The sequence below is a fragment of the Mesoplodon mirus genome, assembly GCF_964341445.2.
Source record: "Mesoplodon mirus genome assembly, chromosome: X".
NCBI classification, from domain to species: Eukaryota; Metazoa; Chordata; class Mammalia; order Artiodactyla; family Ziphiidae; genus Mesoplodon; species Mesoplodon mirus.
The window spans coordinates 36,259,993-36,287,313 of NC_138981.1; the positions used below are offsets into that span (position 1 = coordinate 36,259,993).

At 41.4% G+C, this 27,321-nt stretch overlaps 1 protein-coding gene across 1 annotated transcript in view; it reads left to right on the forward strand.

Annotated features, from left to right (window-relative positions):
• Positions 1-27,321, forward strand: part of TSPAN7 (tetraspanin 7) — a 146,967-nt gene that overhangs the window by 60,108 nt on the left and 59,538 nt on the right. The gene's annotated exons all lie outside the window — the stretch shown is intronic.

Consider the following 27,321-nt stretch of genomic DNA (forward strand, 5'->3'; position numbering starts at 1 on the left):
TTGCTGCTTAATTTTAGAGTTAACCACAAAAGCCTTGAGGGAGCTGATAGCTGTGTGAAAGGCAGGAGGCTGTTTCCAGGCAGGACAGGTTGTCCTTTGAGACTCATAACCCTTAGTTCCTAGTTTGGACTGGAAATCCGAGCAGCTCTGTGACTTCTGCCATGTTGACGTTACCTGTTTTGTATTCATGGATTGCCAGCTCAGCATAGTGAGACTCAACTACAAAGTGTATACAGTTGAAGAATGGAGTTTTAGGACTGTTCGGGGTTCTCCTGCATTATATACGTCATCTTTTTATTGCAGGGTTGTAGATATCAATAGATACAGAGGCTTAAAAAAACCTACAGTGGGAGATGTAGCAAAAAAGAAAAATAACTAGAGCAGTGAGCCACCCAAACCCAAAATGAAGCTAGTCAGATTTTCCTAATTTAAAGATAGTATATCTTCCCGTCCTTTTCTCTAAGACAGCGGTATCTTCTGTGTGAGGGAAATGAGTGGGATGTATTTATTGTTATGCAGACCCATTTGGAGGTTTCTGGGGGACGTGGTAAGGGTAGGCGAACTTGTCTGCCTGCGTGCAAGGCAGAGGCTGTGTTTTAGGACAGAAATGATGAGACGTGGAGGAGAAGCAGGTAGGGGAGCTGTGAGAGGGGTAGGCTCACTTCCGCAAGAACACAATTCTGACATTCTCCTTGCCTTTCAGTTGCAGCTGTAACCCATCAGTGATGACAGGCCACCCGGAAAATCCCCTTCCTGGGTTTCAGTACCCTGACCACCACCAAGTAAAGAATTCCCCTTCTTATGGAAGCACATGGGAGGGCAGACCTAACTTCTGTCTCTTGTTGTCAAGCAAGGCCCTGCCTTGGTCTTTGCCTCCTTTCCTGGGTGGCAGGCCCTGAATCTGCCACACAGGAGAACACTTGGCATTTGAAAGCCCCTCTCTTAGAGTCCTTGGTTTGGAAATCGCTTGCCTTTTCTGTTTGCGATCGACGGCCAGATTTTTAAAAATTCTGTGTCCCAGTTGAAGCAAGGACATTGTCACCATGGACCTACAGTGTCTGTCTAGAGAAAAGTTATGAAAGCAGTCAGAAGCCTCCCTGCCCAGCTCTGGCAGCGGCCTGGCCTGTGGGGACTTGGCTGTGAGGTGCAGACAGTTCCTCTTGCTGTTCGCCATCAACCTTCCAGGGGACAACCCCAGCTCGGAAATCCACAATCTCTCAGGGCAGTGAAGAGACCTACCATCAGGCAGAACAGTGGACCGAGGGCAGGTGTGGGCTGAGTATGTCTCGGCATGCCATTTGGTAAGGAATAAAGAGTGTGGGAAAACTTGTGACTGGCCTCTGCCCCTTGGTGTCCTGAAATTGCTAACTCATGTAGGGGGACAAGACCTAGGTTTTTATTGCTCTATTCCTGACATTTAGCAGGATGCCTGGCACCCAGAAGCCCAGTCGATGTGTACTTAGAGCCTGCCATTAGGAGGGATGCTTTCCCTTCTGGATAGATTGGGACAGCTTATTGGATCCGGGAGGCATGATATGGACAGCTAAGGGTGTTGGACTCTGTGGCAGTTAAGTACCAAAAAGTTACTGTCTATATTCCAAGAAACAGGTCTGATGTGAGAAGGGTTAAGACAGGAGGACTGGATATCAGCAAGGATAGCGCCGGTTGAGAAAGACATTTAGACATTTTAATTTACCCTTAGAACAGACTACTTTGCTGGTTTTAAAGCAAGATCAGCCCATCATATAGAATTTTATTTTTTTATTTTCAAGACAGTAATTTTTTTAACCTTCATTTCTGTCATTAGTAGTCTTTTTAACTTTTAGGAAATAATCCTAGTAAACCACACCAGAGCCTCTGAATAAGATATCGTCTGCCATTGTAGCTATAGGAGAGGAGTTGGTAGAACCTAGCTTTTCACGGTGTTTTTTTGAATGACATATCTTAAATGAACAACACAACAAAACCCCAGCCAGCCGAAGGACAAAGGGTAAAGTAATAAGGTCTAAACTATAAGGAGAAGAGTGGGAGATCAGAGGAATTTTCATCAAGATATTTTATACAGTCCCCTGAACACACACCTGGTGGCTGGCTCCAGGAAAGGGAACTGGGAGGTTAGGATTTCTGGGTGGAAGGCAGATTCTCTTCACCATCCAATTCCTTTGTGTCTATTAAATTTTGTATTACATTCATTTATGGTCTTTCAGAAATTAATTAGTTAAAAATGAAACCACAGCTTCCTGATGGGACAGAGAGAATAATTGCTTTGTCACTCATCTCTCAGGCACGTAGCATCCAAACTCTGATGGTGATTGTTTTGACCCATCCTGCTTGGTTTTGCTGATGTAATTACTTTTCCAACAAGGCTTATTTCACACACAAATGCGGATGCAGGATTTTAATGCAGGGTATGCTGTATAGATAAGTAACTTCTGCATTTACAATCAACCACTTGGCTCTTTATAGCCAATAGTCCATAAACATCTCATTTTTATAAAGCCAAAAAGAACCGATTTAATGTAGTACTCTGCTTCTGGATCCCTGAAGCAAGTCCAAAAATTTTCAGGCTGCCAGGCCTTGGCCAGACCACAGTATATTGATTATCGGTCTTGAAATTAGTTCTTTAAAGGAACTTGAAATTTTTCATGCTTAGTTCTAGGATCTAAGCTTTCTTTGATTTGCCTGGGATTGAAAGACTCCAAGTAACTGAATTTCCTTGGCACTAAATAAAAAGCTATAACTTCGGTTAAGACTCTGACCGGTACGTGATATCTTGCATTAGATCAGGATTAAGTTCTACTTGGAAATACAGAGGAATTGATCAATCATGTTGGCAATTCACCTTCAGTACAGTGTAATGGAAGACAGTGGTGAGGCAAAGAAAAATATGCCTATTTCTTATGCCTGTGTTTAATTTTGGTTTCAATAACTCATTTAGTTCAAACTTGATTCCTTTCATTCTTTCCTTTGTGATGAGCATGATCCACAAAGCAGTATGCAGATATTAGTTGTGCACTTATATCTCTGTGTTTGGGAGAGCCTAGCCAACTGAGGATTAGAAGAAGCTGTTTTTTTTCCTCATTTACATAACTAGCAATATGGTGTCAGAGACAGAATCAAAGATCTGAGGTCAGAAGAGCCAGATTCTCATGTAGCTTTTCTACAACCTTAGATGGCTGGCTTTGAACAAGTCTCAACTGAGCTGAAATGTGTTTGTTTTTTTAAATTTCGATCTGCACATTTGGGGACAACCCCTCCTCATGGCACAGGGAGGTTGTTGAGTTCTATGGAGAGGCCGTGTGAGGCAATCCTTTTGTAAACACTAAAGTGTGATCGTGGTCAGTTTTGTTTTGTTTTTTTACAACTTTATTGGAGTATAATTGCTTCACAATGGTGTGTTAGTTTCTGCTTCATAACAAAGTGAATCAGTTATACATATGTTCCCATATCTCCTCCCTCTTGCATCTCCCTCCCTCCCACCCTCCCTATCCCACCCCTCCAGTCGGTCACAAAGCACCGAGCTGATCTCCCTGTGCTATGCGGCTGCTTCCCACTAGCTATCTACCTTACGTTTGGTAGTGTATATATGTCCATGCCTCTCTCTAGCTTTGTCACAGCTTAGCCTTCCCCCACCCCATATCCTCAACCCCATTCTCAAGTAGGTCGGTGTCTTTATTCCTGTTTTACCCCTAGGTTCTTCATGATATTTTTTTTCTTAAATTCCATATATATGTGTTAGCATACGGTATTTGTCTTTCTCCTTCTGACTTGCTTCACTCTGTATGACAGACTCTAGGTCTATCCACCTCATTACAAATAGCTCAATTTGGTTTCTCTTTATGGCTGAGTCATATTCCATTGTATATATGTGCCACATCTTCTTTATCCATTCAACGGATGATGGACCCTTAGTTTGTTTCCATCTCCGGGCTATTGTAAATAGAGCTGCAATGAACATTTTGGTACGTGACTCTTTTTCAATTATGGTTTTCTCAGGGTATATGCCCAGTAGTGGGATTGCTGGGTCATATGGTAGTTCTATTTGTCGCTTTTTCAGGAACCTCCATACTGTTCTCCATAGTAGCTGTACCAATTCACATGCCCACCAGCAGTGCAAGAGTGTTCCCTTTTCTCCACACCCTCTCCAGCATTTATTGTTTCTAGATTTTTTGATGATGGCCATTCTGAGTGGTGTGAGATGATATCTCATTGTAGTTTGGATTTGCATTTCTCTAATGATTAATGATGTTGAGCATTCTTTCATGTGTTTGTTGGCAGTCTGTATATCTTCTTTGGAGAAATGTCTATTTAGGTCTTCTGCCCATTTTTGGATTGGGTTGTTCATCTTTTTTGGCTATTGAGCTGCATGAACTGCTTATAAATTTTGGAGATTAATCCTTTGTCAGTTGCTTCATTTGTAAATATTCTTTCCCAGTTTGTGTTGTCTTTTGGTCTTGTTTATGGTTTCCTTTGCTGTGCAAAAGCTTTGAAGTTTCATTAGGTCCCATTTGTTTATTTTTGTTTTTATTTCCATTCCTCTGGGAGGTGGGTCAAAAAGGATCTTGCTGTGATTTATGTCATAGAGTTTTCCTCTAAGAGTTTGATAGTTTCTGGCCTTAGATTTAGGTCTTTAATCCATTTTGAGCTTATTTTTGTGTATGGTGTTAGGGAGTGATCGAATCTCGTACTTTTACATGCTCCCGTCCAGTTTTCCCAGCACCACTTATTGATAAGGTGACCATATGTGCGTGGGTTTATCTCTGGGCTTTCTATCCTGTTCCATTGATCTATCTTTCTGTTTTTGTGCCAGTACCATACTGTCTTGATGACTGTAGCTTTGTAGTATAGTCTAAGTCAGGGAGCCTGATTCCTCCAGCTGCGTTTTTCGTTCTCAAGATTGCTTTGGCTATTCTGGGTCTTTTGTGTTTCCAGACAAATTGTGAAATTTTTTGTTCTAGTTCTCTGAAAAATGCCAGTGGTAGTTTGATAGGGATTGCATTGAATCTGTAGATTGCTTTGGGTAGTAGAGTCATTTTCACAATGTTGATTCTTCCAATCCAGGAACATGGTATATCTCTTCCATCTATTTGTATCATCTTTAATTTCTTTCTTCAGGGTCTTATAATTTTCTGCATACAGGTCTTTTGTCTCCTTAGGTAGGTTTATTCCTAGATATTTTATTCTTTTTGTTGCAGTGGTAAATGGGAGTGTTTTCTTGATTTCACTTTCAGATTTTTCATCCTTAGTGTACAGGAATGCCAGAGATTTCTGTGCATTAATTTTGTATCCTGCTACTTTACCAAATTCATTGATTAGCTCTAGTAGTTTTCTGGTAGCATCCTTAGGATTCTCTATGTATATATAGTATCATGTCATCTGCAAACAGTGACAGCTTTACTTCTTCTTTTCTGATTTGGATTCCTTTTATTTCTTTTTCTTCTCTGATTGCTGTGGCTAAAACTTCCAAAGCTATGTTGAATAAGAGTGGTGAGAGTGGGCAACCTTGTCTTGTTCCTGATCTTAGTGGAAATGCTTTCAGTTTTTCACCATTGAGGATGATGTTGGCTGTGGGTTTGTCATATATGGCCTTTATTATGTTGAGGAAAGTTCCCTCTATGCCTACTTTCTGCAGGGTTTTTATCATAAATGGGTGTTGAATTTTGTCAAAAGCTTTCTCTGCATCTATTGAGATGATCATATGGTTTTTCTCCTTCAGTTTGTTAATATGTATCATGTTGATTGATTTGCCTATATTGAAGAATCCTTGCATTCCTGGAATAAACCCCACTAGATCATGGTGTATGAGCCTTTTAATGTGCTGTTGGATTCTGTTTGCTAGTATTTTGTTGAGGATTTTTGCATCTATGTTCATCAGTGATATTGGCCTGTAGTTTTCTTTCTTTCTGACATCCTTGTCTGGTTTTGGTATCAGGGTGCTGGTGGCCTCGTACAATGAGTTTGGGAGTGTTCCTCCCTCTGCTATATTTTGGAAGAGTTTGAGAAAGATAGGTGTTAGCTCTTCTGTAAATGTTTGATAGAATTTGCCTGTGAAGCCCTCTGGTCCTGGGCTTTTGTTTGTTGGAAGATTTTTAATCACAGTTTCAATTTCAGTGCTTGTGATTGGTCTGTTCATATTTTCTATTTCTTCCTGAGTCAGTCTTGGCAGGTTGTGCATTTCTAAGAATTTGTCCATTTCTTCCAGGTTGTCCATTTTATTGGCATAGAGTTGCTTGTGGTAATCTCTCATGATCTTTTGTATTTCTGCAGTGTCAGTTGTTACTTCTTTTTCATTTCTAATTCTATTGATTTGAGTCTTCTCCCTTTTTTTCTTGATGAATCTGGCTAATGGTTTACCAATTTTGTTTATCTTCTCAAGGAACCAGCTTTTAGTTTTATTGATCTTTGCTATCATTTCCTTCATTTCTTTCTCATTTATTTCTCATCTGATTTTTATGATTTCTTTCCCTCTGCTAACTTTGGGGTTTTTTTTGGTTCTTCTTTCTCTAATTGCTTTAGGTGCAAGGTCAGGTTGTTTACCCGAGATGTTTCCTGTTTCTTAAGGTGGGATTGTATTGCTATAAACTTCCCTCTTAGAACTGCTTTTGCTGCATCCATAGGTTTTGGGTCGTTGTGTCTCCGTTGTCATTTGTTTCTAGGTATTTTTTGATTTCCTGTTTGATTTCTTCAGTGATCACTTCGTTATTAAGTAGTGTATTGTTTAGCCTCCATGTGTTTGTATTTTTTACAGGTCTTTTCCTGTAATTGATATTTAGTCTCATAGTGTTGTGGTCGGAAAAGATACTTGATACAATTTCAATTTTCTTATATTTGCCAAGGCTTGATTTGTGTCCCAAGATATGATCTGTCCTGGAGAATGTTCCATAAGCACTTGAGAAAAATGTGTATTCTGTTGTTTTTGGATGGAATGTCCTATAAATATCAATTAAGTCCATCTTGTTTAATGTATCACTTAAAGCTTGTGTTTCCTTATTTATTTTCATTTTGGATGATCTGTCCACTGGTGAAAGTGGGGTGTTAAAGTCCCCTACTATGAATGTGTTACTGTCGATTTCCCCTTTTATGGCTGTTAGTATTTGCCTTATGTATTGAGGTGCTCCTATGTTGGGTGCATAAATATTTACAATTGTTATATCTTCTTCTTGGATCAATCCCTTGATCATTATGTAATGTCCTTCTTTGTCTCTTCTAATAGTCTTTATTTTAAAGTCTATTTTGTCTGATGTAAGAATTGCTACTCCAGCTTTCTTTTGATTTCCATTTGCATGGAATATCTTTTTCCATCCCCTCACTTTCAGTCTGTATGTGTCTCTAGGTCTGAAGTGGGTCTCTTGTAGACAGCATATATATGGGTCTTGTTTTTGTATCCATCCAGCCAGTCTGTGTCTTTTGGTGGGAGCATTTAATCCATTTACATTTAAGGTAATTATCAATATGTATGTTCCTATTCCCATTTTCTTAATTGTTTTTGGTTCGTTATTGTATGTCTTTTCCTTCTGTTGTGTTTCTTGCCTTGAGAGTTCCTTTAGCATTTGTTGTAAAGCTGGTTTGGTGGTGCTGAACTCTCTCAGCTTTTGCTTGTCTGTAAATGTTTTAATTTCTCCATCAAATCTGAATGAGATGCTTGCTGGGTAGAGTAATCTTGGTTGTAGGTTTTTCTCCTTCATCACCTTAAATATGTCCTGCCAGTCCCTTTTGGGTTGCAGAGTTTCTGCTGAAAGATCAGCTGTTAACCTTATGGGGATTCCCTTGTGTGTTATTTGTTGTTTTTCCCTTGCTGCTTTTAATATGATTTCTTTGTATTTAATTTTTGTTAGTTTGATTAATATGTGTCTTGGCATATTTCTCCTTGGATTTATTCTGTATGGGACTCTCTGTGCCTCCTGGACTTGATTAACTATTTCCTTTCCCATATTAGGGAAGTTTTCAACTATAATCTCTTCAAATATATTCTCAGTCCCTTTCTTTTTCTCTTCTTCTTCTGGAGCCCCTATACTTCAAATGTTGGTGCGTTTAATGTTGTCCCAGAGGTGTCTGAGACTGTCCTCAGTTCTTTTCATTCTTTTTTCTTTATTCTGCTCTGCAGCAGTTATTTCCACTATTTTATCTTCCACCTCACTTATCCGTTCTTCTGCCTCAGTTATTCTGCTATTGATCCCATCTAGAGTATTTTTAATTTCATTTATTGTGTTGCTCATCGTTGCTTGTTTCATCTTTAGTTCTTCTAGGTCCTTGTTAAATGTTTCTTGCATTTTGTCTCTTCTATTTCCAAGATTTTGGATCATCTTTACTATCATTATTCTGAATTCTTTTTCTGGTAGACTGCCTATTTCCTCTTCATTTGTAAGGTCTGGTGGCTTTTTATCTTGCTCCTTCACCTGCTGTGTATTTTTCTGTCTTCTCATTTTGCTTATCTTACTGTGTTTGGGGTCTCCTTTTTGCAGGCTGCAGGTTCATAGTTCCTGTTCTTTTTGGTGTCTGTCCCCAGTGGCTATGGTTGGTTCAGTGGGTTGTGTAGGCTTCCTGGTGGAGGGGACTGGTGCCTGTGTTCTGGTGGATGAGGCTGTATCTTGTCTTTCAGGTGGGCAGGTCCACGTCTGGTGGTGTGTTTTGGGGTGTTTGTGGACTTATTATGATTTTAGGCAGTCTCTCTGCTAATGGTTGGGGTTGTGTTTCTGTCTTGCTAGTTGTTTGGCATAGGGTGTTCAGCACTGTAGCTTGCTGGTTGTTGAGTGAAGCTGGGTGCTGGTGTTGAGATGGAGATTTCTGGGAGATTTTTGCCATTTGATATTATGTGGACCTGGGAGGTCTCTTGTGGACCAGTGTCCTGAAGTTGGGTTTCCCACCTCAGAGGCACAGCACTGACTTCTGGCTGCAGCACCAAGAGCCTTTCATTCACACGGCATCACTGTGAAACAGTTGCGACTTGCTGAGGATACAGAGATCACACCCCTTCATTACAAATGTTGTTCCAGAGGCCATAAAGCTCCCATCAATGTCAAGTTTCAAAAAGAACTCTAGACCGCAGGCTGGGTTCTCCCACCACCCGTGAAGGCAGAGGCTGCTGCTTCCCAGAGAGAGTTTATAACTTACCTGTTTTGTTTTTTTGATTTTATTTTTTTAAATTAATTTTCAGTTGCAGTATGGTACAAGTTTCAGGTGTCCAACACAGTGTTTCACAATTTCTAAACGTTGTATTCCATTTATCATCATTATAAAATATTGGCTAAATTCCCTGTGTTGTACAAGATCATGGTCAGTTTTATTTATTCCCCTTCGTAAGTGTGACTGGCAGACCCTATGATTTCTGAGAAGCTTGGCTTTCTTTGGAATGACGAGATAAGCTACTGAAGCTAAGGCCATGTGGTAGGATCAGAGGGCTTCCTGGAGCTCAGCTTCCGTTCCTCCAATTAAGCAAGAAGAGGATTGAACTTGAATCGCTGAGAATTTTAAAGCTCACCATACATTCTAAGAATTTCTCTTGACTTGGCTTCCAAAGCACCCCATTCTCTTGGTTTTCCTGAGAACTCACTGGTTTGCTCTGCTTCCTTTACTAGGTCTTCTCCTCAATCTCTTAATATAGGTGGGCCCCACATCTCAGTCTGTGCCTCTTTTCTCCAAAGTAGCTCCCTTGGTGACCTCATTCCATCTCACGACTTTTTAAATACCAACTAAATCCTGAAAACTCCCAGACTTTCTCCTGAAATCCAAACTCATATCCCGCTGCCTTCTCTACTTTGATATCTCCAACTCAATGTGTCCCCAATCTGAATTGATCCTCTCCTTTCAAAAAAAAAAAAATCCCACCAAGAACCAGTTCTACCTGAAGCTGTACCCTTCCTTAAGCTCCCACTTCTTTCTCTCCCAAGTTATGTTCTAGGTATTTCTCCAGGCTTTTCCCCCTCCTCACCAAGTGCCCATGGTAGGGTCCCATGAAGGAGAAATAAGTATCCCAGTGTTAGAACTGAAACACGTTGTCACCCACTTATTTGAAGGCTGAGGCCACAGGTTCACGGCCTCCCAGCCAGGTGTCATGGATTCTTGTTTTCTTGGCAAACAGCTGTGTGAACTTTCGGGTGGTACTTTTCAGAGCCATCCCAGTGGGATCATTTATAAAGTCGGAGTAGCTCAGGCTGGCTCCAGGCAAGAGGTGCAACCAAATAATATATTAGCCATACTTTTCCATTCAGCATTTCCATTTTCTACCCAGTCAGCCACAATCCTCAGCCCTCAAGAGTGCTGTTATTTAAAACTGTGAATCATAAAGCTGTATCAAGCCTACCAGCTAGAGGAAATGTTGCTGCCGGATTGTTTCTGACCACGCACATCTCTTGAGACCCTTAAAACCAGATTCATGATGAAAGGTGCTTTGGAAAGGCAAATTATTGTATTTATTTTCAGGCTATTAAATTATTTATGTATGCTAGCAGTGGAGGAACTTCTCTGCTTTTCAACTAATAAATATTGACTGCTCTTCGTAGGGTCTTAATAGGGCTGAGTCAGCTCACAGGCCCTTAGAAATAGGTTTCAGTATTAATGGCCTCTAAACTAAGAAACATCACCTAGAAATATTTAGAGCCTAAAAGATTAAGGCGGGAAGAAACAAATGATCAAGGCAGAATCTGGCCTGATTATAAGTAGTATATTTAATCTTTCTGTAGCTTGCTCACTGGAATTTAAAAGCAAAGAAAAATATAATATTGAGCATCCGGTCATCGAAGGTGGTGGTTCTCAACCTTGGCTGCACACTGGCGTCACCTGGGTGCCTAAGGAGCCCTGCTGCCTAGGTTCCACCCCACAGAGAGTCTAATTTACTTGGTTTTGGGTGGGGCCCAGGCGTCAGGAATTTTGAAAGCTCCCCCATGTGATTCTAATGTGCAACCAAGGGTTGAGAATTCTCATAACAGGGACTTGAAAATACTTCCCGGGCTTCTGTCCTAATTTTTTGTTTTCTGGAAGAGACCAGAACCTCCTTGGAATTTTCCATATCTTTTACTTATTTGTGGGAGATATGAAAATGAAAACCAGTTCCCCTTCGCCTTTAAACATTATACTTTTGTAGAATCTGGAGCACTAGGCTACATGTACATAGCCAGTTCCCAGGGAATGGAGCAAATACATTTCATGCCCTGTTCAGTGTAGGAGATTCTTATTAGCATCTCCCTTAAAGTGTGTAAGCCCCGAGACCAGCTCAACATCGCGTAGCCAGTAAGTTGCAGGACTGACATTTGAACCCGGATCCCAGATCATCTTCCATTCTTTTCCCATCTGCTGGCTACAAGGGAGGACCATCTTTGGATGGCTACCTGCCAAATACCCACAGTATAATTCCACATGAATGAGAAAAATAATGTTAAAGGGAGATTTGGGGGAGTGGGTTAACTGAGCATCTAGGTCTACATGAAGATAACTGCTGTGCATGAATGACTCACTGGAGGGTGAAAGGCTGAAGATTAAGTGGAGAGGGGGAAAGAATGGAGTAGAGATCCTGGGACGTGGGATCCAGAGCACATGTGGAAGTGTTAGTCTTGAACAGGTGGAAGGACACATCTTTGATTGGGAGGGAGGAAGGAGCAGTGTGGATATAGGTCCATTTGGAGGTCTGACAGGAAGTTAAGGTGAGCTTTTTTCCCGATGGCTTCCATTTTCTTTGTGATGTATTAAAAAATAAGTCATCTATGGGAACTTCATGAGGCGTAGGGTGGGTGGTTTGAGGGGATAATGTTTGAAAAAGCCCTTGTGGAGAGTGGGAAAGAGATACCAGGGAGATGATAGCACTCAGTGTCAAGAATTCATGAAGGATGGGAATCATGTGAATTTGTCACTGCAAAGACTATGTTTCTTGTTCGTTGCCATTTTCTTTTCAGTGCTCAGCATTGTGCCTGAGACATGGCAGGTTTTGAATAAATGGTTGACTTATCGAAGAATAAATATAGTAACACTAAGGAAGTGAGTGCTGGAAAAATGGAAGGGTATGGGCACAGAGTGGGATTTTTTTTTTTTTTTTGCCGAGCCATGCGGCTTGCAGGATCATAGTTCCCCAACCAGGGATTGAACCGGACCCTGGCAGGGAAGGCGCCGAGTCCTAACCACTGGACTGCCAGGGAATTCCCCACAGAGTGGGATTTTAATTTACTATTCTGGAGGTAGAGTGTTAGGTGCTGACAAATTTGGGGTTGTGGCCCCGGGAGTAGATGGCAGCAGTGGAATGGAGGTGAAGACCATTGCCATTGGGGAATACCTCAGCACTGTGATGCTAAAGACAAGAAGTCACCATGGATGATAGAACATGGAGTAGAGAATAAAACTATCAACCACCTGTCAATCTTCGAAAACATAAATGGATTGGTACTTTGGTAGGAAGAAGTAGAGTGTGGTATATGCTATAGCCAGATGGTCTGAGCATCAGAGGAGAAGGGACAGCTGTTTAAGAGTGGAAGGACAATGACCTGGAAGTGGCATTGGGTCATAAGAAAAATTCTAGCATGCTTCGTGGCCATGAGTGTGTTGGGCATAGGAGAAAAGGCCACAGAAGACATGGTATCCTCAGAGGAGAGCTGGGTTCTGCAGAGGGCCAGGAGTTGAAAGGGACATTCCAAGGAGAGGAGTTTATTCCTCAACAAAGGAACTGAGTTTCAATGGGAAGACTTTGGGGGGAGTTTTCAGTGTGTTTCAGTTATCTCTGCCATATTAATGCTGCTTAACAATCAACCACAAAACCTCAGGGCGCATACAACAGCAAGTATTTATTGCACGTGTTTCTAGACTCAGATGGGAATCACCTCGGTGGCTCTAATGATCTTGGTTGGGTTTATGTCTGGGGGTTAGCTAGCTGTCAGCTGATCTAGGCTGGGGTAACTTGGCTCTGTTCCGTATATCTCTCATCTTCTTCCTGGGACCAGTAGATTAGCCTGGGCATAGCCTTATCATAGTGATAACAGTGGCTAAGAACACAAGCAAGCACAATTGCTCAGGTGCTTTCCAAGTCTCTGCTTGGGTCGTATTTGCTAACATCCTATTGGTCCAAGCAAGTCACATAGCTAAGCTCAGAATAAGTCATAAAAGTGTATGGCAAGGGGTATGGATGTAAGGAGGGATTAAAAATTGGAGCCAGTTTTGTAATCTGCCACACTTTGGGAGAATGGATAAGGAGAGGGATTGAAGAGGCTATGACTGGAAGGGTGTACATCTAGGGGTGAGCAAGGAGGACTTGTAGGTAAAGCATGTAGGGTATATGGCTGGTAGAAGCATTAGTTCCAGCAGACCTCTGATGGATTGGGGGTGGGCAACCTGAGCCCTCTCAGGAAAAGTATGATCCACTTAACCCTCTTGGCCTTAGTTTCCCCAACTGTCAATGTGAATGTTAACATTTTTCAGATTGTTAAAATCACACTGAGGTAATACAGTTGAAGACATCTTGTGAATGATGAACTTACGACGTGGGGATAGGGACACCTAGGTCAGCTGACAGCAAGCTAACCCCCTGCATGTGAGTAAACCCAGCCAAGATCATCAGAACCATATGGAGGAATGTCAGGGCCAGATTATCATGTAAAGCCTGTACAGACGTCTCAAACCCCTACCAGTGCTTCAGTGACTCCAACTGCAGGTCTCCTGGGGGAAAAAAGTATTCTTCCTTTGTCATTAGGAGACTATCAAACTGAGTAGCTTTTGACCCCGGTGGATGGCATGGATGACTCTCCAATATCAGATAGCACAGAGGAATACAGACCCTGAATCAGGAATAATGCATGGCTCCTCTAGAGGGCAGTGTCCTCTACCCGGGCCCTGCTAAGTCCTCTGGTGGCCGCAGTAGGACTTCCTAGCTCTTTGACAGAACTTGCTCAGAGCCCCCCGGACTGGAATCTGGGAAACAAACTTGCTTGACTCCAAGAGTGGCTTCCTCTGACCTCCCCTTGGCTAAAGGTTAACTTCCCTACTGATTAGGGGAGGCTTCTCAGATGCAGGGGTCTAGACCCCGTTGCCCTCTCCTGGGCTGTGTCCAGAAAGAGGGGTCTGTTGGCATTCATCCCAAGTACTCTTCCCATGCCCTGCCTCAATGCCCACCATGGGGCAAGGGGGCCTGTATTGGTAAATGGACTCTCCAAGCCAGGTATGCAAATGACTCCTGATCACATCTATGAGGACCCATTTGTGACTCTGAGCATGGCTTCAGAGGGATCGCCCCAAACATGGCCTTTTCATCCTGGGGGCACTTGCAGTGGAAATTCTGTTTTGTTTGTTTGTTTCTAATTTGCAGTCCTCTTTTACTGAACAAGGGAACAGCCCTTATCTGTATGTGGTGTGGCCAGGTGCATAGTGCCTGTCTGTGGAGGCTTCCAGATGGATGTCACAAATCTTAAGTTGCACAGTAAAAATCTCTGCATGCAAGGTTTCATAATCGGTCTTATTCCTCTTTGCTTCATCTCAAGTCAGTATTAGAGTTGAAGGTCAAAGCTTCTTGTTTTATATTCAGCTGTCAGCTAACTGTTCTCATTGTTTTTAACACTGCTCTCTTGACCATTCCTTGGTGAATTTGGAAAGCTGGGCTTTTCTAAGCACTTACGTTTATCCATTTATTGACTTGATTCTCATTTCACATGTAATGAATATTTGTTTTTTGTTTTGTTTCTGTATTTGATGGCATCATCATCAAAAGTGACTCCTTCACTAGCGTATATTTAGGTTCATTTTCTAAAACTGACACATGGGATATGTCTAAAAACTGAGATCGGTATTGAGAAATTACTGCCCATTTATTTTAGGAATCATTGATGGAGCCTTGGATTGGCCCAGCGTTAACAACGTGGATTCCTACCATGAGGTTTTTAAATCTTGACCGGAGGCCAACTTGTTTACAAATTTACTTGAACACAGATATATTACAGGAACTTGGCACACAGTTGCAGAAGCTCAAAAATTATAACCAGCTTATTCTCTGCCCACTTAAGGGAAATGCCTCTGCCGCCAAGCCCTGGTGCCTGGTGCAGGATTTATCAGAATCCAGGCGAGGACTGTCATTTTAGTGCTCTGAGGGGTTGCGAACAATGATCACAGCTCTGGTGAGACACTGAAGCCTTGTCCCTGGCTCCTCTGGTTGGAGCTTTTATAGCTCAAAATAGAGAGTCAGTCATCTTGTCTCCTGCCACCATCCTCTGCTGAGATTGATAACTCTGACCTAGCTTGACTTGGACCCAGGGTGGTTTCTTCTTCCTAAATTCTGCACCCCATTGCTTGCCCCTGCCTGCTTTTCTAGACCACCTGCCTAAGGGGCTTTCTTGGGAGTCAGGGCTTGCAGCAGGGAGAGGGGAGTTATAATAGTCATAAAGAGAGAGATCCAGAGCACCTGTTGCATGTTGCCTAATAAAAATGAGAACCTCTGACCTAAGGAAATTAGTGGAATGCAGGATGTTTTGCATTTTTATAGCTATTTTTAATGACCAGTACGTTTTAGGAATTAGATAATCTTTGGCTTGGGCTAAGTAGCACAAATATAGACAAGAACTATCCCGTGTATTTCAAATGCTTTTTCTCCTTTAATATTCTTGTCTTATTAAAGTTTACAACAGTTTTGTTCAATAGAAATATAACGTGAAAATAGATAACCAACAAGGGCCTACTGTATAGCCCAGGGAACTATACTCAATATTTTCTAATAACCTATAAGGGAAAAGGATCTGGAAAAGATATATACATATATAGATAGATAGATATAGATATATCTGATCACTGTGCTGTATACCTGAAACTAACACAACATTGTAAATCAACTATACTTCAATTTTAAAGAAGTCAAAAAAAAAGGAAATATAACGTGAGCCTCGTATGTAATTTAAAATTTTCTGGTGCCCACATAGAAAAGTAAAACAGAAAGAGGTAAAATGCATGAAATATTTTTCATTCTTATTTTGCAGGCTAAGTCTTTGAAACCCAGTGTGTAGCTTACACTTATGGCACATCTCAGTTTGCATTAGCTACGTTTCAAGTGCCCAATGGCCACTGTGGCTGGTGGTTCCTATAGCGGATAGCACAGACCGGACAGCATTAAGAGGGTGGTGTGTGATGTGGTGTGGAGAACTTTCCGCCACAGTTCTCACATTTCGTTGTTGTTGTTAGCTGCATCATTTTGATTAAGTTTGGGGCGATACATTTGCAGTGTCTAAAGTGCATCCATAATCATCACACTGTTCACTTGATTATCCTTCAGCACCTCGTTGCTTTTTGAATAGGCCTGGGGGAGACCTTGTGCAGAACCACTGCTGTTTCTGAAAGAGCCTGGGGATTGGCAAAGCTAAGCAGAAATAATTCAGTCTGACTGCGATGCAAGACCCAGTTCATGTGGCCGCGTATACATGATTAAAGACTCAAGGCTACAGTCACTCCTCTTAGGAAACTGGATGGGAGCTGTGATACTCAGCATGAAAATATCTAAGGGCATTAGAGCTTGTTGCAGCTTAATGCCGCTCTGACCTGAGGGCCTGCAGTGCCCTGAAGCTAGCACTACATAGGCAGGTAGAACTTTCAGAAATCTGGCCCTTCTCATGGTCATTTTTTCCCCAGACTTGTTTCATCCTTTGGTCTCTGCTCAATTTAGTATTTGTTGTTCTACAATGATAGAGTGCCTTTATAGCTGGAAACCAGGCCATTCTCATCTAAATGGCATTGGCGGGGGGGGGAATAAATTAGGAGTTTGGGATTAACATATGCACACTACTACATATAAAATAAACAACAGAGACCTGTTGGATAGCACAGGGAACTGTAAACAAAAAATAAATGGCATGGGCTTTTTTTTTGGCACAGGAAGTGGGGGCGGAGGGACTCAAGAGTTGGCCTAATCATATAGTTATGGCCAAATGAGTCTGGCTTCCAGCTTTTACAATATTGTACTGTGGTAGGTTTAGGATTCTTGTGGTGGTGCTTGAGAAGGGGAATGAGGCATTTTCAAAATTTGGAATGTTACAAAGGAGAAAAGAACAAAACATGATCATTTTAATTTCGTTATTTTATGCTTAGTTACAATCCAAAGTGTCCAAGTCAATTTAGAAAATGGTCGTCCTTCGTGTAGTTTAAGAAACGTTGCCATGCGTTGTGACATTTATGATTTTGATTTATTGCCAAACGTGTACTTGTTTCTACGAGAAAATAGGTAACGGATATACCTCTTTGGTCTATAGCTGTCTTTATATTAATGATTTTTGAAAATCAATAAGCCTTCGGTTTAAAGGGTGGTAAATGCACAGGCCTCCCCTAACAAATATTAAAATAAATGGGTTTGGATCTTTTTATTTTTTTAGTTTATGTTTCCATTTCCCACGGTAGGACTGGATTTGCTCCCCTTTAGACTCAAAGTTGGGCCCAATGATGAGGATTATGCCACAGTGGTATGCCCAGGTAAAGACTGTTTCTGGATATAGCAATATCCTTAATATAACATGATTTAAAATCCAAACATGTCTACAAATGGTGGCCCAATATATGTAGGGCAGTTTTCGTGCATAGCTCAACTATTCTGATTTAATGATTATCTTATGTTTATCATATACCTTTAGGCCATTTAGGGGGCCAGCATTTCTTCCTTTATTGATTCATTCATCCCCTTTATTTTTTCTTCTACTTTTACAGCTTTCTTTTTGGTGTTGTCTAGGATAGATTCAGATGATCTCTTTTTATTCCCGAGTCATCTGGAGAAGACCCCTACAGTACAGCACCACAGTCGTGCAGAAATGCCCCATCTGTGACAAGTGGGCACTGCTCCTGTCCACATCTGCACAGTACAAGAGTAGGAGAACCAAGAACTGGATACATCTTTAATACTAGCCTTTTAGCCTGTGCTGCTGCGCATTTACACATTTCTTCGGGGCAAAGTAAGATGGGTAGATTCCCCCTCCGCCTTTTTTTTTTGCTTCTGAATTTTAAGATTTTTTTCCATTTAAATCAGACAATAAGTGATCAGTTTGCTGGAATTCTTCATTATTCATAGGTGTAAGAACTTTTTGAACATGAACTGCTTTAAATTTTCTTATTTTTTTAAATCTACCAACCTTGAAAGTAAATATCTTCCATCTGAATCTTTAAACATTATTTATGAGTTTATTTTTTATTCTGGCCTCCTAATGGTGGTGGTCTCAGTGCATTTTATGGCAGGAAGTTTGGGGACAACTTAAAGGAGAACTGGTGAGGATCAGCAGGGATGTGTCTTTAAATTGCCCCAGTCCTTTTGGGAATTTCAGTTCCCCACCTATTTGCATAGAGACCGTTTGAATAAGCATTGTCTCACTCTTTGTATTGAAGTTTCTCCAGAATCCCAAGTTTGAAATGGAGAAATTGCTATAGTTTCAAGATATCTCCTCTATTGCTCCCCTAACTTGGGAGGTGTGGATTGAAGAAAGAAGTTACTTCTTGGCTGTATGATCTACTATACCTTAGTGTAAAGTTGAATGTATTTACCTAAACTCTCAGCTTTCAATGGTGGTGTGACATTACTTCTCCAGGACAACGCTTTCAACAAGTGTTAAGCTTCCACAGGCTTATTCAGCTCTGGTAAATCTTTGCTATACCTTAAGCAATGGTATCTGTAGGTCTTATGACTGTAGAGAAGACACATCGCTTAGAGAAGATTCTCTAGTGAATTGGTTCTAAAATTACACCTGCCTTAATTGGAGTAAACTGCTTGCCTTCTAATTGTGCTAATGCCGTTAAGGTTTCAACAGTCTGGCATTGTGAAGTCACCCCAGACAATTGATCTTCATTTTGTACCTGTAGCAGTGATGATGCTAATTGGTAAAATTCCACTGCACAGAGTTATAGGATTCCAGGTTAGTATTTCTTTGGTCGGTTTGTGTAAAACTTTCCTTTTGCACCCAGCTGCTCCCAAATCAGTGGCTATTAACCCTTTTTAGATCATTTTATTTCTGAGCAACCCTATTATAAGATAATCTAAAGAGTAGAATCATTAAAATATTAAGTTTGAGATGGGGGCAAAGAAAATTGTGTTAACAAACAGAGCCAAAGTTAATTTCAGCTACTAATTCTGTTGAGCTACTGTAGTTTGAAGAGTTCACTTCCATTTGCCCGCTGGCAGCCAGAAGGAAGGTTTGAAATGGTTGGCCTTCTGGCATTTAACTAATCTTGGAAAAGGTTGAAGTCTAGTTTGATTTCATGACTTAATGCCATAATATTCATTGACTGTCATTTGTCAGCATTACACTGTCAGGAAGGTATCTCTACCAAGTGTGACACGTGAATATCTACAAAATGGTTCTTATCAGAGAGGGAACACTTTAAAGACTCGAATATTGAGTGATGATTTCATTATTGTTATCACTAGTAATAAGAAAAAAAATTGCTCTACTATTCAAGAATATAAACCAGATCATTAACTGATAAAGAGGAAGAAAGATAATCTGTAGGAGGGCAAACCTTAGGGGGATATGCAGCCTCAAAGAGAAAGAAGACTAGAGGTCATTGGGTCTAGATTTTCTTTTAACTGCAGAAGTCTCTTCCGCTGTTTCCTGGATCAAAGAACATCCAACCTCTAGAGATGGGGCACATACAACCCCACCCAATAGTCTAAGGCAATGTGGTATAGGTTTATGTACAAAGACATTTTCTTTTTTTAAAAAATTTTATTGAAGTATATAGTTGATTTACAGTGTTGTGTTAATTTCTGCTGTGTGGCAAAGTGATTCAGTTATACACATATATTGTTTTTTTAATTTTTTAACTTTAAAATTAATTTTATTTATTTATTTATTTATTTATTGGGCTGCGTTGGGTTTTCGTTGTGTGCGGGCTTTCTCTAGTTGTGGCGAGCAGGGGCTACTCTTCGTTGCGGTGCGCAGGCTTCTCATTGCGGTGGCTTCTCTTGTTGCAGGGCATGGGCGCTAGGCATGCAGGCTTCCAGTAGTTATGGCACGTGGGCTCAGTAGTTGTGGCACACGGGCTCAGTAGTTGTGGCTCACAGGCTCTAGAGCGCAGGCTCAGTAGTTGTGGCGCACGGGCTTAGTTGCTCCACGGCATGTGGGATCTTCCCGGACCAGGGCTCAAACCCATGTCCCCTGCATTGGCAGGCAGATTCTTAACCACTGTGCCACCAGGGAAGTCCTATATATTCTTTTTCATATTCTTTTCCATTATGGATTATCATAGGATATTGAATATAGTTCCCTGTGCTATACAGGAGGACCTTGTTATTTATCCATCCTATATATAATAGCTTGCATCTGCTAATCCCAAACTCTCAATCCTTCCTCCCCCATCTCCTTGGCAACCACAAGTCTGTTCTCTGTATCTGTGAGTCTGTTTCTGTTTCATAGATATGTTCATTTGTGTCGTATTTTAGATTCTACATATAAGTGATATGATATGGTGTTTGTCTTTCTCTTTCTGACTTAATATAATAATCTCTAGGTCCATCCATGTTGTTGCAAGTGGCATCATTTCATTCTTTTTTATGGCTGAGTAATATTCCCTTGTATATATGTACCACATCTTCTATATCCATTCCTCTGTTGATGGACATTTAGGTTGTTTCCATGTCTTGGCTATTGTAAACAGTGCTGCTATGAACATAGGGGTGCGTGTATCTTTTCGAATTAGAGTTTTGCAAAGACTTTTTTAAAAATATGCCTTCTTGAAACATTTATCCTTTTGGTCTTGGTTTTGCTTTGGGGAGCAAAGCAGAATAAGTCCACTTGTACTTGCAGGTGATAAACCTTAAATTTTAAAAATAGATCCTTCATGCTTTCCTGATGCTAAAGCCAACCCAGTTTAAACTGTTTGTCGGGGAGGAGATTTACTTTAGTTTTTCTAAGAAGCCAGTCATCCTCATTCATTCAACCATCAGATCGTTATTGAGTACATACTTTGTAGGCCTTACTACGAAGTTAGGTAATGCCTGAATTTGGCCTTAAGGGCAGTAGTGCAATAATAGAAGCTATGTATGCAAATGATAGTTACAAAGTGGACCAGCACTACTTATAGATGGTAATAAATTTAAAGTTTAAACGTACTTCTAATTATTTTCAGCAAAATAATTGTTACATCAGAAAACTTTTTTTGTTAACTGGTTAGTATAGAATTTACAGTATTGGCTGAGGTAGAGATATAGCTACTTCTCCAGGTAAATCTAGCTGGTCAGTTTCATCATGAGAAATTTCTTCAACATGTGCATTCATGAAGAAAGTACTTTCTCTGACTTTTAACATTTTTTTTCTCTTTTTATCCATTTGTTATGGAATTTGAAGTTTTGATATTTTGTTCATGTCAATGTGAACTAATTATTGGGTCATATAGCTAATTGATCATTTCTTATTTATGGGTTAGTGCCATTTGGTTTCTTAGTTTTTATTTTCCTTTTACATTTCCAGATCCTTTCTCAATTTGGATAAAGTAGACCACAGAAAGCCTAATATTTGTAATACCTATAGATTGTATTGCTGTTTTGTTTTTAAAATGCTTATCATTTTAATGATCTTTTATACTGGGTTTTTAGATGATATCCACCACTTTGCTAATTTACTTTTCTTTAAAATTTTGTTACCTAACTCCTGCCCTCAAATTTTATTTTATTTGAGATGACTTCTAGATGCCTATGTCAGAACTAGTTCATTCATATTAGGAAAAGATTGATGTCAGAGAGCACTATTATCCTAGTTCATGGTGGTTAAGACTTGAAAGTATGCAAATCAAAATGTTTAGAAGCAGTCATTCTCACTTTTAATTAAAATTGATTTGCATATTAAATATGTATGCAGATGTTCTTAATGCAAAGAAGTAACTGGCAGAAAGGTCCTTGAATTGAGTAGCTGATAGCAAAGGCTACTGGGGTATCCAAAGATTTGGGAGAGAGGAAAAGGCAAATTGGCACACACTCTTAGCACCTAAAAGCTCAGTGAGACCTGTGTAAGCCTTTAGAAAATAAACATCCAGCACTCCTCTGTCATTCCACAACTCGTGTCCATATGTGAATAATTGTAGGATCTGGTAAAAGGTTTGTCCATATCATTTTAAAGATGATTTAAAACAGAACCAGTGTTTCTGGGACTTGGTGTTTGCCTTGTTCCGACGTTTGGGCTGTGACTCTCTCTGTGTTTTTACCCGGCAGGTTTCCATCCAGTGAATCTGATCTAGCCCCTGGCTCTATCCCATCTCTCTCTCAGGTTGGCTGTGTTATAGAAGTGGGCAGGAGAGAGTCGCCATGGTAGCAGCATTCCTGATTCCTCCGTCTACTTAGGGACTTTATTCTCAGCATCCAGACTTTTTTCCTTCTTGCCCCCTTTCCTTCATGAGAGGACTCACATGTATTGACACAGCTCTTTGCCACATCCAGAGGGTCCTCGTAAAATTTCTTTCCAGGCTCTTGGTTCCTTGTGAAATAGGCCAGGGACATGACAAAATTGAGACTCAGAGGTTTAAGAACTAACACTTGAACCTCAGTTGCCTGTGTGCACAGGCTGATAAGAAGCCATGGTCAGGAGGGGTCTGGGAAGTTAGCCCTTCCGCCATGAACAAATGTGAGGACACTTATCTAGGACAAAGGCCACAAGTGAAGCAGGATGTGGCCCAACAGGCAGGGCTATAGTCCTGGTTCTGACTCCACCGTGAACTTCCAGGCAGTGAACCCTGCCTGGTCCTGGAACTTCGGTATCTGCTGACTAGATTCCACACAGACTCTATTACTGCCCTCTCAGATTCTCCTTGTTTGATAGCAGCCTTCCACAGACGTCTCTTTGGGGTACTTCTATGATTTACAACTTCCACCGCAAAAATAAATGACAAAATCTTTACCCTGAACTCTGAAGGTTGGAATAGAAAAGAGCTAATTAATCGAGTCGATGAAATCACTTTTAAATTAATTTTAAAGGAAACGTGCCCCAAGACCTAGTTTGAATTTTGTACTTTACCTTGGGTGGGGTTTTCTAGCAGAGGCTGAGATGCCTTTGAAGGAAGAAAACTGTTTTGGAATGTCTCTTCTGTTACATTTTGGCAAAACTTTTGGGGGCAGAGGCAATGTCATAGAAGGACCTTGCTTCTGAACTATTTCCATTTCCTGAGGAAGATGGTGTAGGTCTCTGGTTAAATCACTTATGAAATAGACACTATTTCCCATCCTTTGTTGACGAGGATTAATAATATTTCACTTTTAGAAATGTCCTTGCCAGAAAGAGAAGAAAAATAAAGCAAGCTTTGGAAAAATCGAAAAAAGTGATGCTGATACTTAATGTTTGTTGAACACTTACTCTATGCTCCACACTGTGTTACCTCATTCAGTCCTTAGTAAAACCTTGCGTTGTATTGCCTTTTTAGGTAGTAATATTGTCTTCATTTAAGAGATAAGGAAACTGAGGGAGAGAGTAAGTAACTTGCCCAAAGTCCCACAGCAGTAAATTGCAGAGTGAGACTCTAACCTATCTTCCAAAACACTGTTAACACTTCCTGTGTGATCCCTTCCAGGTGAGTGGGGCTGTGGGTCTGTGTGGCTACCCCACTGCAAACTCCAGACGGGGGCCATGCAGGCCTTAGATGGTGACTAGTACCCCACAAAGTTCACTGCAAGCTTCCTATTTCTGGCAAAGGATTCAATTACTCATTTCCAGACAAAACTTTTAAAATTCCTTACTGGCAGCCCCACTAATTTATATCTACTTGCTAATTAGGGAGATTCTTTTGCAAAACTTACATGGGTTGTACTCCAGCCTCAGACCACATTTGAGCCAAATAGTGCAAAAACCCCTCTTGCTGTTGATGATTAGAATAGCTAAGAATATCTGCCCTCTCCACTCTTGAATAAGTGAAACTACTTAGCCGTAAGACAGAAGCTCTTTTCTTTTATTATTTTCTTTTCCCCTTGCTCAAATCGTTTCATAACCATTACTCTGACTTTGAGTGAATAACTGTTATTCACCCTTTCCTCGTAGAGAGATGTCTAAAATTGCAGATTACACTCTGTTCCAAAGAGTTGTCGCTGTTCACAATCAAATGTCTTAACCCTCAGGATCAGTGAGGCCACCAAGCAAACCTCCAAGGTAATTCTTGGATGAGAATTAACACAAAGAGTAGAACATCATGGAAAAGTTGGAACTCTAGCCCCAAGGCCATTGTGTCGAGCAGAAGTGAAAGATGATACCAACAGTAAATACAGTGCCGAGGCACCTGCTGGGATGGGCCAGGCTGGGGAACCGTAGGCCTGTGCTCCTTGTGACTAACAGGATGAGGGCCAGGCAGGGGTTTTTTCCCCATGCCTTCTCTCCTAAGACTACTGTCTTATTGAAGAAACATCACAGGGCAAATTGCCAAGCTGTCACAAAGCATGTGGCTGTAAGAAATTACCCCTTTATAATTCAGGTTCATTGTTGCATCCTGACTTTCCGAGAGGTTTTCCTTAGCTGGCCACACTGGAAGTTCCTGTGTCCTGGTTAGGATCTCAGCTTACTGCTGCTTTTGGTATCTGGCAAATTGGCCTTTGGGTATTCTAACGGGCAGAATTCCTTCCTGTCAAATTCCAAAAGTGCTTATAAGTCTATTATACTTCAACTAAAAAAAAAAAATCCAAAAGTGCAGTTTTTAATTCCTATGACCCATGAGTTCCCATGAAAATTGTTCTGATGTTGCTTTAACCTTGTACACTATGGCACATATTTGCTTCCTCTAAGACTTCCCCAGTTGGCTTCCGTTTCACATGCTCAAGGCCATGTCTGTATCTAAGAGATATGTAACCTTGCGTCTTTGGTCCTAGACTTAGAAATGTCATGGCAGATAAAAAGAAACGAAACTGAGCTATTTGTAATGAGGTGGATAGACCTAGAGTCTGTCATACAGAGTGAAGTAAGAAAGAGAAAGACAAATACTGTATGCTAACACATATATATGGAATTTCAGGAAAAAAAATGTCATGAAGAACCTAGGGGTAAAACAGGAATAAAGGCACAGACCTACTTGAGAATGGACTTGAGGACATGGGGAGGGGGAAGGGGAAGCTGGGACGAAGTGAGAGAGAGGCATGGACATAGATACACTACCAAATGTAAAATAGATAGCTAGTGGGAAGCAGCCGCATAGCACAGGGAGATCAGCTCGGTGCTTTGTGACCACCTAGAGGGGTGGGATAGGGAGGGTGGGAGGGAGGGAGACGCAAGAGGGAAGGGATGTGGGAACAGATGTATATGTATGACTGATGCACTTTGTTATAAAGCAGAAACTAAAAAAAAAAAAAAAAAGAAATGTCATAGCAGTCATTGCTTTGGTTCCCTACCGGGTCCCTAGGGTGGCCCAGTTCAGTAGAGCTTGTTTTCCTTCCCGCACTGCTTAGTTATGGTTGGGGAGGCTGAACTCAGTTGTTCCTTCCCGGTTGACTCTTGAAACACAGCCATCTTTCCCCGCAGGAGAGCAAGCCCCTGCTGATAGGAAATCTCTCCGTGTGCACACGGCAGTTTGCCAGCATGGATGGCTGCCAGTGGTTTGCTCTAGTTGCAAGGAGTTGATTTTCCATGGACGGCGGTGCTGGGCTGCACAGGTGGCCCGCGGCACAGTAGGCTCTTCATTGATAGAAGCTTCTTTGTGGAGAAGTGCCTCTGGTGTGCTTGGGGTTCCCACAGACATTTGTGACAGTTGAGTGATGGAAAAAAAAGTTTTCACGTTGCTGTGATTTGGGGCTTATTGAGAGGCAGAGGACGTGTCAAGATTAGGGTATGCTGCAGGCCCCTAAAGAGGTAATGGGTTGTCCCAGCCCCAGGTGGGCCAGCTGGCTGTTACATCAGACCTGGAGCCCCTCAGGAAACCCCCTCACTCTCTATTGGCCTGTTGAAGGAAAGTATTAAGGATTTCCCACTATGTGACCTGACTTGGTAGGACATGGCATGGGGCCCTGGCTAATAACTCTGTGAGCGTGAAGAAAGGCCAGCTCCTTGGAACTGCACCTTCGGGAGATGGACCTCCCTCCCCCCTAACTCCCCAATTCTGACAAAATGCTGCAGCCTCTGATCTTCTGTTTTTTTTTTAATTGAAATCGTATTGACTTATCGCCTTAACTCTATGTGGCACTTTCTCCAAAAACACAGGGCAGGAGGCCCTCTAGGGTACAATCTGAGTGCTACCTATAAAAAGGTTTTTCATTAGGGAAAATGCATGCTCGGAGTGAGGGTAAGTATTGCTTCAAGAAACCCTCATTTAAATTGTGTATACGAGGCTTCAGTATAAATCTTATTTCTTACGTAGATTGGTGGTGGTCAAGTCTGAAACCCTTGACTTTGAGGCTAGTCTCAAATTGTGTTCCACTCCCATCAACATGCTTTTCCAATTGGCCCAGCTTCTGCCTGTAAAGCCTCCATTGTGCGGAACCATCCTTAAGTATATGGACCTGGGGCACTGCTAGGTCTTAAATCATCAAAGACAGATTAAATTATGGCCACACTGCACTCTCTGAGGCAAAGGATATACTCATGGACTTAAGATTTTTTTTTATGAGTTAAAACAAATCGCTTTTCTATTAATTCTCAGTTAATAAGAAAACTCACTGAGCCCCAGCACGACACTGTAAGCACTTTGGTTAATTGGTGCTTCTCCCTTGAATCCAGGAGGAGGGTAAAGTGGACAGCAGGCAGGGGGGACCTCTTCTGGGGAAAGAGCAGGCTTTGGTGCCTTTGTTTTTCATGCTATAATAGGTGGGCCTGACTAGTGGGTGTGGAGAATGCATTTAGCTATCTGTACAATACACTTGGCCTCTGACCCACAGCATGGTAAGGAATTGTTCTAGCAAGCTCCTCCTAGCCACGCCTAGAAAGTATCCTCTAAGATGTATTTATTTAGTCTTTAGAAGGAGAATGAAATGAGAACAGTGGCAGCCGCAGTTGATTGGGCATTGATTGTTAGGCATGGGCCTAAGTGATTTAGTTTACATCATCTTATCTGATCCGCTTAACAATCCTCCCAGGTGGCTATCATCATCCCCGTTTGAGGAAAAAGAAAACTGGGTCTTATGGAAATTAAGTAACTTATCCAAGGTTGCATGTCTGAGCGGCAGAGAAGGGATATCTGTGAGCCCAGCACTCGCATGCCATGGGGGGCGGGGGGGGGTGGCCTCTTTACACTGATTGTATAGTCCCTCCTGCCTGGAATGTTCTCTCCTGCCCATCCCCAGCCATCAGAATCTATTACATTTGGCAGGGCCCTAGTCTGAATGTTAAGTGTCGTGAAATGATTTCCTGTTCTCTGTACCCACATGGCACGTGGTTGTCCCTCTTGTGGCATGTCACATTCTGCTGTGTATTGGCTTGTAGTTGTCAGATGTGAGTATTACCCGCT